The sequence below is a fragment of the Stegostoma tigrinum genome, chromosome 5 (genome assembly GCF_030684315.1).
Source record: "Stegostoma tigrinum isolate sSteTig4 chromosome 5, sSteTig4.hap1, whole genome shotgun sequence".
NCBI lineage: Eukaryota > Metazoa > Chordata > Chondrichthyes > Orectolobiformes > Stegostomatidae > Stegostoma > Stegostoma tigrinum.
The window spans coordinates 77,523,332-77,542,456 of NC_081358.1; the positions used below are offsets into that span (position 1 = coordinate 77,523,332).

The 19,125-nt window shown below is 39.9% G+C and overlaps 1 long non-coding RNA gene across 1 annotated transcript in view; it reads right to left on the reverse strand.

The window, feature by feature from the left end:
* LOC125451441 (uncharacterized) overlaps nucleotides 1–8,170 on the reverse strand; it is a 30,309-nt gene extending 22,139 nt beyond the window's left edge. The window contains exon 1 of the long non-coding RNA XR_007247299.2: nucleotides 7,711–8,170. This is a non-coding gene — a long non-coding RNA (uncharacterized LOC125451441). The remainder of the gene's footprint in view (nucleotides 1–7,710) is intronic.
* Nucleotides 8,171–19,125: the final 10,955 nt, after the last annotated feature.

The following is a 19,125-nucleotide window of genomic DNA, read 5'->3' on the forward strand; positions in this document are numbered from 1 at the left end:
TCAGAACATGGTCCTGGAATCTAAAACCTTGCATCCTGCATCAACCTTTCAATTGCATCTGTCTACTTCTATACTCATTAGCTTGTGGCACCGGGGATTAAGTAGAAATTGCAACCTTTGAGGTCCTGCTTTTCAATCCAACAGCACTATGATAATAATCAACACACAAAATTCCAATACATATACACATTAAGAACATCCTAGTGTGAAGTCTAGATCTCCAGATGGTTTGCCACCATAAGATCCAGAGTTTGTTAAGACATATGTGGTTTGACAGACTTTTATACTCTTTACACATAATCAAGAATTTTAACATGTTAAGTGTTGGAACTAGCTAGTACATACATATTTTCAACTCTAGCAATCTGTTCTTGTCTTGGAAAACAAGGGATATTGTGTTATGGTACAGTAGACAATGGGATAATTGTTTCCTTACCAGTTTCCACACTCCTTGAATCTGAGATCATCCAAACCTCTGCTTCTGTTATCCTAACTCATACGTATCTCGTGTTCGCCTGTCATTCCATACATACTGACCTAAACTATCTCCCAGTTTGGCAACACCCAATGTTAAAATGCTTGACCTTTTTTAAATCCCTCCAAGACTTCAACCCTCTCTCTATAACCTCCTCCAGCCACACACCCTCTTAGATCTCTGCGCCTCTCAAATTCTATCATCTTAAGCACCCCACATTTTAATCACTCCATGTTTTCTGGCCATATTGTCATGGGCTGGGTCTGCCTGGGTGCTGAAACTTTGAATTCCTTGCCTCAATGTCCTTCTCTCTGTATTTTTTAAACATTCTTCTTATAAACTACCTCCTTAGGTAAACATTTCAGCATCAATCATAAAGACCAAGATTCAGCTGTCTGTAGCAGAATGATGTTGCTCCACAGAAGGTATCCACGAAAATTTTGATTTTATTTGATTTATTATTGTCTAACGTACCAAGATACAGTGAGTTTTGAGTGCTATTCAGACAAATCATATCTTACATAAGTACATTGAGTTATTAGGGCAGAATGCAGAATAACATTTTACAGCTATAGGGAAGGCGCACAGTAATATCAACTTTAATATATTAGAGGTCTGTACAAATCTGGTAACAGAGGGGAAAAAGTTGTTCTTGAATCTATTGGTACATGTTTTCAAACTTTTGTATCTTCTGTCTGATGGAAGAGCGTGGAAGAAAGATCTCAGAAAGCTCATGCTGAGATACCTAGTGTGCAATCTGTCCATCCCAACATTAATTTCAATTTCAATCTGGTGTTAGCTATATGGGATCCTGAGCAAAAAACAACAGTGATGAGTGGTCTCTTGATAGCAACCACAGAATAATTTTCAGACAAAAGATGCTACCTAAGCTATTGTGACAGAGAAGCAAGCTCTGACACTGGAAGACTTCAAAGCTTTTAAGTAGAATTAGTTGGAAGAGCTATCAATAATTACTTAAAGTTGATAAGCTTTAAGGACAGGACCAATTATGATCCATCCAAAATTTTCTGAGTGATAACAAACTCAGAGTTATGATCAATGGATTTTTTTTTGAGAAAGTGAGTGTTTATCCTTTAGAAAGTGATTCTGGGGAATTAATGATGGAAAATAGGGAATGGCAGTTAAATTGAACTAATATTTTGCATGAATCCTTAATAAAGTGGATACAACTAACATCCTAGAAATGGGTACAAATCAGGAAATGCAAGGGAGAAATGAACTCAAGAAAATAAAAGTCATCAAGGAACTGGTGCTCGGCAAATTGTTGGAGCTATGGATGGGCAAGTCCCCAGGTCTTGATGAACTTCACTGTCAGGTCTTGAAGTAAGTAGCTAGCATGTTAGATAATGCACTGATTTTAATTTTCCAGAATTCCTTGGGTATAGAAAGGTTCCACTGGATTGGAAAATATCAAATGCCACTCCTTTATTCGAAAAGGGATATAGAAAGTAGGGAACTACAGGCCAGTCAGCTTAATATCTCTCAGAAGTTTTTAGAAACTATTGTTAATGCCATAAAGTAGGATACTTACAATGGCTTAAAATAATGAAAGCCAGTATGATTTTATGAAAAGGAAATCAGTTTTTATGAGGACAATAACTGGAATCAGTAGATAAGCTGTGCATAGATATCTAGAAAACATTTTGAAAATGCCAAATCCAAGGATGTGCAGGTTAGGTAGATTAGCCATGGGGAATGCAGGGTTACAGGAATAGGGTAGGAGATGGGTCTGAGTGGGATGCTCTTCAGAGGGCCGGTATGGACCAGTTGGGTCAAATGGCCTGCTTTTGCACAGGAGGGGTTCTATGATTCTATGAATCCATGATTCTTTGGAGTCAAAGGCTATTGCAGAAAATCAAAGATGTAGGAGGTAAATCTATTAGCGTGGCTGGAAGATTGGCCGACTAATATAACATGAAAATGACTCATTTATGTTCTAAGTTATCAAGACGCAATGAATACTGTGGCACAGGGATCAGTGCTATTGCCACAGTTTTTTATAATTTATATAAATGGCTTGGATGAAAGAACTGAAGGTATGATTGTTAAGTTGCTGGTGACAAAAGGTAGGAAAATAGTTGTGTAGAGGACAAAAGAAGACTAAAAAGGAATATAGATAGGTTAAGTGATTGGGCAAAGATCTTTTAAATGGAATGTCATGTGGGGAAAGTGTAAAATTGTCCATTTTGGAAAGAAGAATAAACAAGCATATTATGTAAATTATGAGAGATTTCAGAACTCCGAGACGCATAGGTATCCTGGAGTATGAATTGCAAAAGGGCTGTAGAAAGATACAGCAAGTAATTAGAAAAGCTAATATCATTATTTTCTGTGAAGTGGATTGAATACAAGAGTCGGGAAGTTACGCTTCAGTTGTACAGACTACAACTGGAGTGCTGTGTACAGTATTTCTCATCTTATTTTAAGGAGAGATGTAAGTGTGTTGCAAGCAATTCTGAGAATTTTTGCCACATTAAAACCTCACTGCACAGGCTGTCTCAGGAAGAAATGTTTAACAGGCTAGCCTATTGTCCGCTGGAGCTTAGAGGAGTAAGATGCAACTTGATTGAAACGTACAAGATCCTGAGTGATGTTGACAGGATTCATGGGGAAAGAATGTTTCAACTTCTGGGAAAATGTAGAACTAGTGCTTAAAAATAAGAGATTGTCCCTTTAAGACAGAGAAAAGGAGATTTTCTTTCATCCAGAGGGTTGTGAGTTTTTGAAACTCTCTTCCTCAAAAGGTAGTGCAAGCAGACTCGTTGAATATTTTTAAAGCAGAGGTGGATGGATTCTACATAAGCAAACAGTTAAAAGATTATCAGGGATGGGCAGGAATATGGACTAATCAGATCGTCTGTGATCCGACTAAATGGTGGAACTGGTGGGGCTGAATGGCCCACTCCTATTCATAGGACTGTACAAACATATGAACTACATCCACATTTGGTAAAACACAAGGAGCCAGAGGCAGGTTAGTAGGTGGAATGGAATACCTTATCTATACCTGGCTCATGACCGTGTTCTGAAACATTATCACAAATAGGCCGGATTCCTACAATGAAAGCCAGGGAAACATTATGAATGCCATTGGACAAATACCCCACATCCTGAAGTGACAGTTCCACTATATGGACCACTTAGCTAAAGATCTCTCCACCTCTCACTGAATTGCGCCCCCAACTTTAGAGTGTTCTGCTGCATATTCAATAGTCTCACTGTCATTAATGCACAGATGCTCCTCAATTCCCCTCTTTTCAATTTATCTGCCAGGCACTATCTGACATCCTCTTGGCCGTAATCCTGAAATAATATGTTATGATCCCAAACCAGGTGCCAATTTTATGTTATGATCCGGCTAGGCAACAGCAGCATTTTTGTTTAAAGTAGACAAAGTTTGAGATTCCAAATATGTAACGAAGAGTGTAAAGACACACACATACATATAAACATATATGCTTACATCCAATGAAAATAAACCTGAGTAAATATGGGTAACAGTCACACTGGGTGGAATCTTTCCAGCCTCTGAATGACTTTGGCATGGTGAAAAACTTGGCAAAATCATGAGAGATGTGCAGCAAGGCTTTTCTCAATGTCAAGTCCAAAAAGTCCCAGTTTCCAACCAAATATTGAATTACAAAAGAAGATTCTCATGCATTACCTGCAAGAAGCCTCCTAGCTTGTAAGTTTGCTCATTAAAGTTTGCTTGTTATTAATAAAGCTCACCAAATTAGTATGCAGCATGTCATTGTCCCACTATCCAGATAGAAACTGAAAGCCAAGAATGCCCAATATGAAAGTCTGAGTAGGTACCTGGCGACTCCAATTACCTGTTTGCTCCCCTAGATTTCCAGATGGACACTTGGCACCAACATTTCAGGGCACACTCCACAGAAAGTAACAATACACACACTGTGTCCATCAGCATTGGCATCCACACATATGAGCCTCACCTTATGAGCATGGCACATCTCTGATCCATTTACAGTATATCTTTGTACATCAATGCTGCACCTTGGAGCACACTGGCACCCCTCATTGGAATGCTGCTGCAAGAATATTTTGCACCCAGGAACAGAAACCCAGCTAATGGATTCGATCAAGCTACATTGGAAGACTACTAACTGTTCTCTTAACACTTACTCATTTTGTATCTGTTTGAATGCTCACAGCACTGCTACCTTGCCTCGCCTTATTGTGCTTTGTCCCCTCAGCCACACTTACTGCCTCACAGAAGTTCTGTCCAGACTCATTCCTTAGAGCAGATGAAAATCAAGGTATCTTGTTCTGGTCATCAACAGTCACCAGTTAAGAAGTTGCTGTATAGCTACATCAGAGTTACACCTGCATCACGTGCCAACCAAAAACAGGAAATTCTCTTTAAGCCTTAGGGGAGGTAATGGCCTAGTGATATTACACCAGACTATTAATCCAGCAATCTAAGTAATAGCCTGGGGACTCGGGTTTGAATCTCACCATGGCCGATGGTGGGATTTGTATTCAGTAAAAATCTGGAATTAAGAGTCTAATGATGACATGTTGATTGCTGGGGGAAAACCCACCTGGTTCATTGATGTACTTTTAGGGAAGGAAACCTGTTGTAATCGCCAGACCCACGTGTGACTCTTAAAATGCCCTCCGGGCCATTAGGACAATAAATGCTGGCCAAAGTCTCTTGAATGAATTAAGAGAAAGCAAATGACTTTAATTTAAAGGATAAGAGTAATCCTCAGTTAAGTCCAAGCCTCCAGGCAGGGGGCCTCATACTGTAATTCAATGACAGCCTTCAATATCAGTCCATGGATTTGGGTACTATCTGTCCACTGTTCAAAGTGATCAGGTGGTCCATACCACTACAGCCAAGGAAATGTGTCATCATTAGCACAATGTATCCAGTGCAATTAGTTTGGGGATCACCGGAACACAGAATGACAGTTAGGCGCTGCAGAAATAACTGTTAACTGTCTTCTGGCTGTCCAGCTAAGTCACCCAGGCAGGTGGAGCATGGTCTGACCTGGAGGTATATCCATTGAATATCAAAAATGCACAGTTATCAGCAGTATTGTTGCAGGAGAGATACTGGACAACTGTAATTTTCCGAATTGCAGACAGAATACTGGGATTCAGAGAGGATTACAATTGATGGGGGAACAACTCAAAATGTAAAGGGGGGAGAAAATACAGTATTAAACGGAAATGAGTAACGAAGGAGGGAGGAAACCGATCATCAACTATAAGCAGCACTTTGTTTTGAGTTGTGGGACAGAGGACTACTTGATTTGGTTGAGGATCGAATGCTATTTCCTTATATCATGCTATAAATAACAAGTTTGCAATGGAGATGTTTTTTCTCCCCCTTCGAGGAAGGTGTATTTCAATTTCAAGCGATGTGAGCTCGTTCAAACAAAACAGTAATACATAAATATCTATACACTAAAGATGAGATACATCTGAAAGCACTACAGGTAGTTTTCGGCTTGCGAATAAGTTCTGTTCTTAAGTCAGTTTGCAAGTTGATTTGTGCGCAAGTCAGAATAGAATGCCAGACAGTATAAAATAGCTGTTCGCAAATGCCAGAAACGTTAGTTTTTAAAACAAATCCTATTTGGCATCGAATTCATAAATCGATCATTTGTAAATTGGGGACCCCGTGTCATGCTATCTGAACCGTAGGCATTACGTATTGTGTACAATCCTTGCCTACAGTATGCTTGACCATATCATGTAACATTATGAATCAATACCACCACTAGCTGTCATGCACTAATAATGTTTTGCTACCCGGAAAAATTGACCCTGGTTGCCAAAGTAAAAATCAGTTGCAATTTAATCGATAGTCTGCACAGGATGCAGGATTTGCTCACTGCACCAATTGCACTATCAAACATTGTCTAATACTGTGGATGGCTAGGCTGTATATCTTCAATGGTGTAGATGTGACTCAATAGATAGTTGCACGCACGGATGATAATTTATTTACAGTCATATGTCAACTGTGCTACATATGTCCCTCAGAAAGTCTTAGAATCATAGAATCCCTACAGCACAGAAACAGGCTATTTGGCCCATTGAGTCTTCAGCAGTCCTCCAAAGTGCTTCCCACCCAGACCAAAATCCTATCCCCATAATCCCACACCTACAATGGTTAACCCCCGGACACTACGAGGCAATGTAGCATGGCCAATCCAACTAACATCTTTGCAGTATGGAAGGAAACCCCAGGGCACCCAATGGAAACTGTTGCAGACACAGGGAGAACGTGCAAACTCCACACAGACATCCAAGGCTGGAATCAAACCCAGGTCCCTGGCCCTGTGAGGCGCAATGCTAACCACTGATCCACTGTGTCTTCTCTTTCTTTTCCTTCCAGTACAGTTCCTTTCATCAAGCTCATAGTGCATGTCTCCAAGCTCTAATCTCACTCAGCTCCACAAATTAAATAATGCTTATTGGCTTTCTTTACTCTCGTTCTCAGCTGCACCAAAATATTAATTGTCCAACTCCAATAATTTGCTGCACCTCCTGGGTCCCCAGACTTCTCTTGCATCCTAACAGTTCAAAATCTGCTGCATTAGTGGAATGGAGTCTCCCTGCACCAACCACCGAATTGACTAACAACACAAAAGTAGCAATCTTCTACTGTGAATGTCCCTGTCCAGCTGCCTAACATTGGACTGTTCTGTAAGACTTGAACTGAATGACCTTTTGAAAATCTTTCAACAAGCCCTGCTTTTAGTGTTAAGCAGCATTGAATGTAGGAATTTGGAATAATTAATTGAAGCAACCACTTGGAAACCTTTGTCTTCTGAACTTGCCGGTTTTCATACATTACTGATTTGCAAAGTACAAAATGAATACAAAAAAGGATTTCATCACAATGTCATTGTAAAACAACTTTATCCAACAGTAACACATTTAAGTGGAACCGATCCTACTTGTGTATTTTCTTAACGGCAGTAATGCAAATGCTTTCGCCTATGCTAATGCTTCTATGCAGTGCTACACCAGTACAGGGATTTCTGCTATAATGCAGTAGTTGCATTCCTGCACAACACCATGTTATGGGAAATAACAGGACCTATGGGAAAAGCAGAGTTAAGGGCAGACCACAGATTTCTCAGAAATCAAACAAAAGCCTAACACAAAGAATAGCACTGTTTGAATAAATGTTTAATTCATTTCTAATAATGAGAGAAAAGTAAATTTAGCACCTTATCTCAAAAAAAATGTGAAGATGACTTGATGAGGGAGGAGGTCTTGAGGCTACTCTGTTGTTAATGCGGTGGCTGTAGGTTGTCAACTTCATCACCAGCACCTTCAGGAATCAATGGAATCGTGTTATAGCCAACATAAGTTTGCAGTTTAGAAATAGAGTTCCCCGATTCATAAGTCACACTATAACCAATTTGTGTTGCCAGAACACATATTATAACAGACCCCCTGCAACTGCAGCTTGGTGATGGAAGCCTGTTGAATTTATTGAAGAAATCTGCAAATGGCCTTACATGACTATCCGTAGTAATTCTGAACCTTATGTAACCCTCTCTGAATTGCTCCAAATTGGCATGGGTAGCTATAACCTGAGCTGATCTTAATGCAAGGCAATAGCAAAAGCTTTGGCAGAGGAGCTGTGGTGGGAATAATAGTGTTAACACCCTGAGACAGGACAGCAGATTCTGCTCCAAGGAATGGTTGACACTCCCTCACACCAGCATGTCAAAAGGTAGATTGTTGTACTGCAGCAGGAACATCTGTACCCTTTTGAGCATTGGGCTCTGCAGCCAAGATGGTTGATTCGGCATGGCACCAAGCTATATTTGCACAGCAAAAAGTATTGTCATAAAACAGAGGTTGACCCCTCTCCAAGAACTAAAACCGAAACACCCAAAGAGCAGCACCTTGCCCTATAATCTGGTAAAAAGGAGTGTGAAAAGTGGTTTAACCTGCCTTTCAACAGCTTTTAGTGGTTAACTAAAAGAACTCTCTGACATTCACTTTAAAATTAGCAAATAACAGTTTATTTATCTAACTCTAACAGTGAACAAATTAACTAATCTATTAACAAACCAAATAAACCCCTTTCCAACTATTAATTATTCCCAAATAAATAATTATCCCCTAATGGTATGCAGCTCAAATAAATATAAGTTCCAACTTATACAAAATGAAAATAAAAAATATCATTTAGTCTTTTGAAATTACAGTTAGATTATGTGCCTTCTGTGTCGAATATTCTGTCAGAAATGACTTCTCTGTCGATTCTTCTGTCAGGAGAATTAACTAGTTGTGCCGTAGGTACCTTTGATTTAGATGGTGCTTTCTCTAAAACTTAGAGAAAACTCAGAGCCTGTGATTCTCACGAGAACAGAGAGCTGTTAATTCTGGCAGATGGCAGTTCACTCGCATGTCTTTATCCAATCCTTTATACCCTTGACTATCGATTTCTTACACTAGGCTTGGCCCTATGTTTTCAAAACTGTCAGACTTAAATTTGATTGGTTTTTGGTATCCAAGTGCCTGGCTCAAATCAATAGGCTAAATTCCAGCTATATAGTCTTTTGATACAAATATTTCAATTTGGGTATTTTGTATGTACTTTCAAGCTGCTCACAGACACTTTGTTTAGATCTCTAAGCATAGCAAAAGCACAATCTTTTAAACAGGCCACACAATGCTTTCCCCCATAACGTTTCATAAATGCCAATATTTTACAAGCATCAAATTCTAACGATCTGCTTCCCAATCCACAAATACTCTACCTAACTTCGCAACAGTATCTCAGCAGAAGGCAAAGTAAATCAATAAAGGTAACCAGAATGCACAGCTAAAAACTTTTAAGTCTAGCAAAATAAAATAGCATTCATCTGCAGTTGATCTAAGTTTCAGGCAAAGCAAATAAAGGGGCATTGCTTTTAAGGCTTTTCATCATGCAACATAACAATGACCTGAAAGCAGCAATGAGGCAGTGCAGAATTGAAAAGCTTTAACATAAGAAGAATAAATAATTATGTTCAGAAAACTAGTAAAAGAAATTATATTGCCAGAAAGATTTAATTTCAGAGTTGGACCAATGTAAAACAAATTGGATATCCTAGTGAAAACAGTTCTTAAAATACAGAATCTGTTCCAAACTAGACATTAAATAACAAGCTGAAAAAATAAACACAATTTTGTATTTGTTTGGGACTTTGGAGATGATTTTATAGCCAACCAAGGTATAAAAGAAAACATGCTTACCTTTGATGATCATCTACAAGCTTTTGTCAATTATTTTAAAATGATGACAAATAATAGTCTTGAAAGAGAGAAAATAGAGGAGAATTCAACATTCGTGAGAAACCATGGATAACTTCATGAATGATTGCAACAGATTAGTATAAAAATGTGATATGAAGCTTTGAAATCAGAATTTGTAACAAACATAATTGATGTTGAAATTACAGATGATTCTTTCAGAGCCATTAAGTAAAAAGAAGATTGGACCTTGGAGAAAACCATTCAGGTGGTGAGTGAAGCACAAGTCCGGAAGCAACACAAATTAACCCTAAGAGGAGAAGATAAATCTTATCACAAGAGAGTTGCATAATTTAACAATTTATAAGATATAAATGTCCTAAAGAATGTCTGGGAATCCAATACAGTCAGTAGGCCAGGTAACAGATAGTAAGAATCAGTCCTTGAGGAATATAGAGAAAGTAGGAAGGAATTCAAACAGGGAGTTAAGAATTGTCCTTGGTAAGCAGGGTATCCCAGGATATTTTACACATACATTAGGAGCAAGAGGGTAGCTAGGGAAAAAAATAGGCCGACTCAAGAATAAAGGTGGGGAGGTTATGTGTAGAGTCAGAGGAAATGGGTGAGATCATTAGTGGAATACTTTAATTTGGTTCACCAAAGACTGGGATGTGACAGATGTTGAGATGAGGGAAAGGTGTGTGAATATCCTTGGGAAGGTCAACATAATGAAGGAGGAAATGCTGGGTGCCTTGGAATACATTAAGATAGGCAAATCCCTAGGTCCAGACAGGATCTATTCGAGGATACTGTGGGAGGCAAGGGAGGAAACAGTTGGGGTCTTAACAGATATCTTTGCATCCTCTTTGGCCTCAGCGGGGTTTCAGAGAACTGGAGAATGGGCAATGTTGTTCCTTTGTTTAAGAAGGGAAACAGAGATAATCCAGGTAATTACAGGCCAGTGAGCCTAACACCAGTTGTGGGGAATCTATTGGAGGAGATACTGAGAGAGAGCATTTATTCATGTTTGGAAGCAAATGGACTCATTATTGATAGGCAGCATGGGTTTGTGTGGGGAAGGTGATGTTTCACTAACTTGGTTGAGTTTTTTTTGAGGAGGTGACAAGAATGCTTGATGAAGGAGGGACAATGGATGTTATCTATATGGACTTCAATAAAGCATTTGATAAGGTGCATTATGGCAGGGTTGGTACAGAAGGTAGAGTCTCATGGGATCTGGCGAGAGCTGGGTAAATGAATACAAAACAGGCTTGGCCATAGAAGACAGAGAATTACGATGGAAGGGTGCTTTTCAGAATGGTGATCAGTTACTAATGATGTTCCACAGGGATCAGTGCTGGGACCATATTTATATTGATCTGCAGAAAATGTAGGTGGTCTGATTAATAAGTTTGTGGATGACACAAAAATTGGTGGAATTGGGGATGGTGAGGAGGATTGTCAAAGAACACAGCAGCATGTAGACAGATTGCAGGTTTGGGCAGAGAAGTGGCAGATGGAGTTTAATCTGGATAAATGTGAGATGATATATTTTGGAAGATCAAGTTTAGGTGCAAATAATACAAGAATGCAGAACCCTTAGCAGCATTAACCTACAGAGGGATCTGGGTAGAGGCCCACAGATCCCTGAAAGTTGACAACACAGGTGGATAAAGTGGTCAAGGAAGTATACAGCACATATGCCTTCATCAGCCAGGTATTGAATATAAAACTTGGCAAGTTATGTTTCAGCTGTACAAAACTTTAATTAGGCATTAATTTGGACATTTGGAATATTGCATGCAGTTCTGGTCACCATACTATCAGGACATGGATGCTTTCGAGAGGGTGCAGAGAAGGTTACCTGGTCCGGAGGATTTTAGTTATGAGGAGAGTTTGGATAAACTCAGATTGTTTTCACTGAAAAGATGGTGGGTAAGGGGTGACCTGATAGAGGTCTACAAAATTGTGAGAGTCATAGATAGGGTGGATAGATTAGGTGAAATTGGTGACCCAATCAATTGGTTTTGGAAGAAGCATTTTATGTCAATGGAAATCTTATTCATATTTAAGCTCAGTTCGAGGGCAAGTAGAATTACAGCCAAAATTTTATAGGGATCTGAGTGACTTGAACTATGGCAAGATTTGTGGCAAAATTGGTTGTTAAGTCCAGCAAGGCCCATCTTGACATCAGGTCAATCTCACTCTATCTTTTGTGCTTTTGACAAATGCAAGCACTTTCTCATGACGCAGCAGCAAGTTGCCAATTAAGGGAAATTTTTACTTTTTAAGCACCGTATTTCCATATCAGTATTAAGCTACCTTGCCAAATGTACTAAACAAGCTAGACATTGAGAAAACGCAATGTAGAAACTGAAGTGGGTACCTGAAAGATTCAGCTCGCTATTTGCTCTTGAGAGTCTCCATGGTGACTAGGACCAAACTGCATTGCAGAGCACAATCGTCAAGCACCAATCACATGTACCCTCAGGCACAGACATCAGCATCCAATATTTGGCAACTTCTCACAACCATTATGGCGCCTCCAATACACTGGCATGTCGCTTAGAAAGCACAGACCTGCATTAAAAAAACCAACCAATACTAGCATTGAAATATACAGCCAGGGTGCTTTGTGCACAGGGACAGTTCTCTGGCTCACGTATCGAACTTAACTGCAACTCAGGGCTGCTTGCTTGCTCTCGTAACACTCGCTCACTTTGAACTTACTTGAAAGCTCACCAAATCTATGCCTTGCAATGCATTGCCATGCTATACCTTGTCTGTATTCACACGTTACAGCCAAAGAATATTAGTACTATTGTATTGAGGTGCTGTTTGGCACAGACAGACACAGTGGTCACAATACCCACGTCCCATGAATAAATGAAAAAAAAACCTTTCCCATGCTCTGCCCATGGAAAGCATTTAAGCATTACATCTAATTTCTCCTTTTGTATATGTACACAAACCTGGTTGCTTCAAACTGTTATAGAATGCAGAAATATTCAACCTGAATTTCCCTCAAACCACCCAGGAGGTAAAAGTGTAAGCTGCCTGAAAATTTGAATGCTGTACTTCCTCTGCCCTGGCCACTCCTAATGTCTTTTCACTCAGGGGATCTACAAGGTTAGCTCAGTCAGCTGCCTGAAGCAAGTAGGAATATCATTACAGTATTTAAAACAAGATACTGAGAGATCATGGGTCAACTAGCTCAGTTGGCTGGACATATGGTGTGCAACACAGAGTAATGCCAACAGGCTCCTTTCAACTCCTAGCTGAGGTTATCGTGAGGTTTCTCATTTTCATCCTCAGGTATGATGCTCCTTAGATTAAACCATCACTGGCCATCTCCCTCTCTTTCTCTAACAAGAGCAGCCCTTAGATCTGGTAAGACTTTGGCACTTTTACCTTATTTATGAATATACAAGAACATGATTGTAATTTTAAGATATGAAGGTATAGATCACGCCAATCAAATGAATTTGATAGTAAGCATCAAAAAGACATTGGGATATTATTTATAAGGTAGGCTGGGATTTGTCTGTATACTTTAAGGTTGCTGGTACAGACCTGGTCTTCTCAAAGCCCCTAGGATTGCTGCACTTTCACAAGTTTAAACTTGACCAATTCAATGTGGGAGTTAGTTAATTGTATATCTTCCTGGAATCAATGAACTGCAGAAGGCACCCATAGATCATCAGTGGAATGGAATTGTGACCTCAACCGCAAAATGAGCTTCCTACCTTTAGAATGTGTCTCCTGGTCTTTCTTCATTGGTAGTTCAAATTGGTCCTAATCTACCACTAGCTACTTTGGCAAGACCTAACTTCAACCTCAGAAAAAAGTTTTGTCAGACATTTTAAATCTCCTGAAAACTCAATTTTCCTTAACAAATTAATAAATATTTAATAAATAAAATAATACAAAATATTTCTTTGACCAAATAATCAAAAACCCAGATTTACCATTTACTGTAGAATGCTGAACTGAATGTGATTGTTTTGCAATATTGAAAGAACTTTTTTTGTCTACAATTAATCCAGATTTCAAAAACTATGCACAATGAGAGCCTCAGTTCATGTCTGTATCAAAGGCTTAGGAACAAACAACCTATCCATTTAAGGATAGCGCATGGTATGTGGAGAAATGTATGGATGAAAGAATTTTATAAATGTAAGTGCACAGTATTTAAACTTAAAAAATTTAATTCATTTTTTACTTATTTTATTGTGTGAACATTTCAACCAGCTCATTTATCACAGAGAATTGTAATGCATAACAGATAATATGAATTAAGTTCTCAGGCATTAGTTTTCTCCTGTGAAAATTTTCAGAATTTTTTACCATTGGCTCCCTACATATTTAACAATAAAATTAAAACCAAATATTAAACTCAGAGTCATATTTATGCAACACAGATACAGACCCTTTGGTCCAACTCATCCATGCCAACCAGATATCTTAAACTGATCTAGTCACATTTGCCAGCATTTGGCCCATAACGTCCTAAACATTTCCTATTCATTTACCCATCCAGATGCCTTTTAAATGTTGTAATTGCACCTACCTCCACCACTCCTCTGGCAGTTCATTCCACATGCCAACTCATCAAATTTCAGTTATTTTTATCCATTATTGCAGCTTTTATAGTTCCTTCCCTGCTTTCATTATGGAATCTTAGATTTCAAACATTCATTGGCAAAATAAAATCTTTCATCTCTTCCACTGCTGGAAACAACATGGCCTATTGTTCAACAAGGAAACTAATTTAGTACTTCTGCATCTTTACAAGGCTTTCCATGACATTTCTTCACATTTCTGATACTACTCAGTGATCCTTGCCATGAACATTTAGGTGCACCTTACTTTACAATACTTACAGAATTTGTAAATGACTCTCCAATCAAAGTTTCCTGGACTCGCCTGTTAGTGTTCTCAATAAGATGCACCTGTTTCCAACAAGCACAGCAACTGTTGGAATTAACTGGTCATTGTAGAAGCCACAAGTCCTTGACAGAGAAAAGCTGAAAGTTCTTTTAGTGAAGACTTCAAGGTAGGAGAAACACTTCTTATATAACTTCTACTTGTTTCTCAGGTGTTTTTGTCAAGCTGTACACCATGAACAATTCAACATAAGGGGTTTGCTGAATATCTGAAATTCAACCTCAGAGAGTTCTGGGAACTAGATCACTGAAAATATTTGCAGAGGAAGTAGACAGATTTTTGAACTGCCGTGTTTTCAATAGCTATGTCTTAACACGACAATCACCTGGAAACTGTTCTTAACTTCCACTTTCCCAAACAAGTTGAAGGAAGGCAGTGTAGAAAATAAAAATAGGAGAACATGTTCCTCCTGGGAGCAAGAGGACAAAACTAAGGGATGAAATGTTTTGGTTATGGGATGTTGCACAGGCATGTTAAGGTTTTTGTACAGGTTCTCAGTGGCCGGGGACAGCAGAATGGATGCCAACTTCAAAGTCTTCCATGATAAGTGATCATTGCTCCCCACTGAATTATCCTGGTCATCAAAGGAGGTGAGTGTTTATAGATGCAGGAACTCCATGTGAAAGTCTGCTTTGAATGAGTTCTGTATGGAAATTGAACAAGCAGAGAGATAAATGAAAACAAGGCTAAACTTTAAGAAGTATGTAGCAGGCAGTATGGAAAAATAAGATAATACATGGTGTAAAAACATTTAAAGTGAAGGAAGATCATTATGGAAACCCAATGTTTTGCATTTGGAAACTGTTTATCTATAATACAAGGTAGTCAATTCTAGGAGTACTTACCTAGAAAGATTGAAGGAAACCTTTACTAAAGAAGCAGATATTTTTAAAAGCAGGTGAATGATTAAATTAATTAAAACATCCAAAAAAGAGAAAAGGTTCCAATCCACTGACTTCCTCATTTAAATCAGATGCATTAGACTGCTTGTGTGTAACCTGCTCAGGGGATAAAAATTGTCTATTCTCATTTGTTCATTGCACAATTGCAGCACCATTTTAAGAGCATGTATTGACAGGTTTTATAGGCTTCCTCAAACTTGCTTTTCAAAGTGAAGAGAATGTGAAGTGATGAATTGTATAATTTAAAAATAATGCAAATATTCCAATATATTTGGAGAAATGTAATTGTATATAGAGTATTTGTAGGCCTGCTGCAAACATGTAACCTGTACCACTGCTTTTCTTAGTTTATGGCAGCCACTAAACACATTACTTTGAAACATGGAATCAGAAATCATCTAAAGCTGAGATTGAGGGCAGGAATCTTCTCCTCTGAGAGATGTGGACTATGGCGAGATTAATGGCAGAGTTGGGCAGGACATCCAGTGAGAGCTATTTTGCTCGTCAGCAGTGTCTCCCTCCATCTTTTCTACTTTTCACAAGTGGCGCAGCTAGGTTCTCTCTTGGCAGTGGAAAGTTACGGATTAAGGGAAATTGTAGCCTCATGATGGCCCCATTTGTATCTTGAATATTCAACTTTCTATTTTAACAAACACTCCAAACAAGCTAGACATTAAGAAGTCTCAACATTGGCGACAAAACAGGAGCCCGCCACACTCAATTTGTTACTTCTGCTAAAAAAGTCTTATACAAAAGTCAAAGTTCAGGCCATGATCTACAGACACCACATGCGGCCATCCATCTTCCATATATAGTGGCATCTGCTAACCTCTGGCCACCATCATAGCATCTTGCTAATATATTTTCAGGCTTCTTTGAAAACACAGTCACTTTGCAGGGTGCACCAGCAACTAGGTTTGAAAGGCTGCACGGACAAGTGCAAGCAGAGTCTGGAAACCTTCTCACAGATTGGACCAGGGTGCAGCTCCGCACTACTCACTTGATGTCTTAGCACTCGCTCACTTCGTGTCTATTTGCAGCATTGCAATACCTGTTAGCATACTGATGCTTCATCCAGAGCCAAAAAACCATCACAACTGCTATACTAATGTTTATTTATTGCAGATAGGCTCTTTGTCAGTAGGATCTATCTGGGTTTAGGTGAGGTAGAGACATAACTTAACGTATGGTATGCTGGTACGGTATCAATATCACACTATAGCACATATCAGCTACTGTGGACAAGCACACTGTGTGTTCGTTCAAAGATTTGGCCATGTTGGAAACTAATGGAGGCTACTCTTCAGCCCAAGTCAAGGGAGGACCACTGTTGATCAATGAATTCTGGTACCATCTGAGCAGGACACAATATACATAGCATTCAGTGTCTTCGTGGCAGTCACTTGCCCACTCTGGATTGATCATGGCCAGGGGATCTGCCCAAGTACAGTTGGGGTATGTGTAACACTCGGTCTTTTAGGGCCAGCCATGGAGTCATGGAAATTGCATACCATTAGTCGGTAGCTGCAAACAGAACAGCTTGGGGCCTAGTCTATCATATCTTGGGGCTACTTGTCAAAGTAAGTCAGATCTGGGTTAAATACAGTCATGGAGGTCTGCCCATTGACCATTAAAGAGGGTACAACGGACTTGTTGAGGCAGTGGCGGAATCACTGCCAAAAATGATGTGGGAGACAAGGGTGGGGAAACTTGAGTTGAATGGATGAAATGCAGAAAAGCAATAAAGAGCCACAAAAGAGAAGGTAGTTTACTTCCTCCACACTCGGAGGTGCAGGGTGTGCATCATTGAATTGCAATTCTGGGGTTCGCAGACAATGCAGACAAAGGCTGGAAATGGTCTGTTGATCCTTGCCTTCACTTTCCATTTGCTGGATGTGACGTATGGCTAGAAAATGACTGGGAAAATGCCAGGGTGGGAGTCAATGTCAATTTGATGGACCAAAGTGCAGGATCTATATTTGATGGCTACTAAAACAAATTTAGCAACAAATATATCCAATGCCTAGCTATGATTAATCATTTTGTTGCCATTTTGTCATGCATGCAGAGAAAGGTTTTAGGGGTCAGATGATGGTCATAGGCAATTTGCACCATGCCATTGGTGTTTGTAAATTGAATATAGGCATCTCGATGATTTGAAGTTAGTGACAAAAACATCGCTAAAGTCAAGCGGCTGAAGGGGAACCATTAGTCATGCCATGCAACTTCCAAAAGTCCTGTGTGAAGTCACACTATATCGCATCCACTTTCACATAACTGTGATGATAGTCTGTACTGAATGCAATGAGAAGTGATCTGTTAGCCTGTAAGTCTGGGATAGGAAAGGTGTCAGAATGCTTTAGGCATTTCCTTCCCAATGACGTGGTCATCTGACATTCAGAGCAGCCCCTTCACCAGGTTGGTGCACAGGGTAATCCCAAATGTGGATGGACAATGGAAGTATGCCACTCGTACGGCATGGAAATAGACCCTTTGGTCTAACTTGTCTGTGTCGACCAAGTTTCCCAATGCCCCATTGTATCGATGTGTGCTCAGCCCAGCTGAAGGATAGGCCATAATGAAATTTCAGAGATCTAAGAACCTTTCTCCTTTTGTTCCCAATGTCAGTCATTTCCGCTAAATTCCCTCTGCCTTGCTGCTGGTGAGATGTTGGTTGCCAAAACTGTCTTCCCAAGGAGGTGAAGGCAGTTACAATGGACCAAGCCTTAACACACATCCTGGAGCACGAGCAAGCTATCACAGAGGATAAGGAATTAGCAACTCAAGGGGATGTCATTGTTACAGGGCGCCCCGGGATTGATGGAGTGTGCCAGAGGCACAGAGCTTTTCAGCCTTGGCTCATTTCCTGGGGATGAGGGAGGCACAGTATTGAGGCACGATGCCCCAGATCACTGTGAAGGAACTTTGCCAGATGTTGGACCAAGACCTGAAGACTGCAGGAGTGCAAGGCTATGATAGCTGTGAAGGTGATAGCTACACTGAACTTTTACCTGACTGGCTTCTACCAGCGAGCAACCAGTGACCTATGGGAGTCATGCACCCACCAATAGTATCTGTATAAGGTCACAGCAGTTCATTTTGCTTCTCCCTGATGAGGCCAGTGCTGTAAATGGGCAGTAGGATTTGAGAAGATAGGTAGCTTCCCCAGATGCAGGGAGCCATCGACTGCACACAAGCATGGTAGTGAGAGGGGCATATCACAACATTGGAGAATTCATTAACAGGAAGGGGTTCCATTCCATTAATGTGATATGTGATCACAGTTTCCACTTCCTGGAGGTGTGTGCTCATTTCTCTGGCAGCTGCCATCTGTCCTATATCCTAGAGCACTCCCTCCGTTACCTGGTATGTTTGAGGTCCAAGTGCTTTACAAGGCTGGTTACTGGAGGACAAAGGCCACCAACTGCAGCCATAGCTTATTGCCCTCCAGACTAATGTGGAGTTTCAGATACAATGGTGCCCATGCTTCATCCAGGGCCATGGTGGAGCAGATGATAGGGCCACTGAAGATGTGGTTTTGCT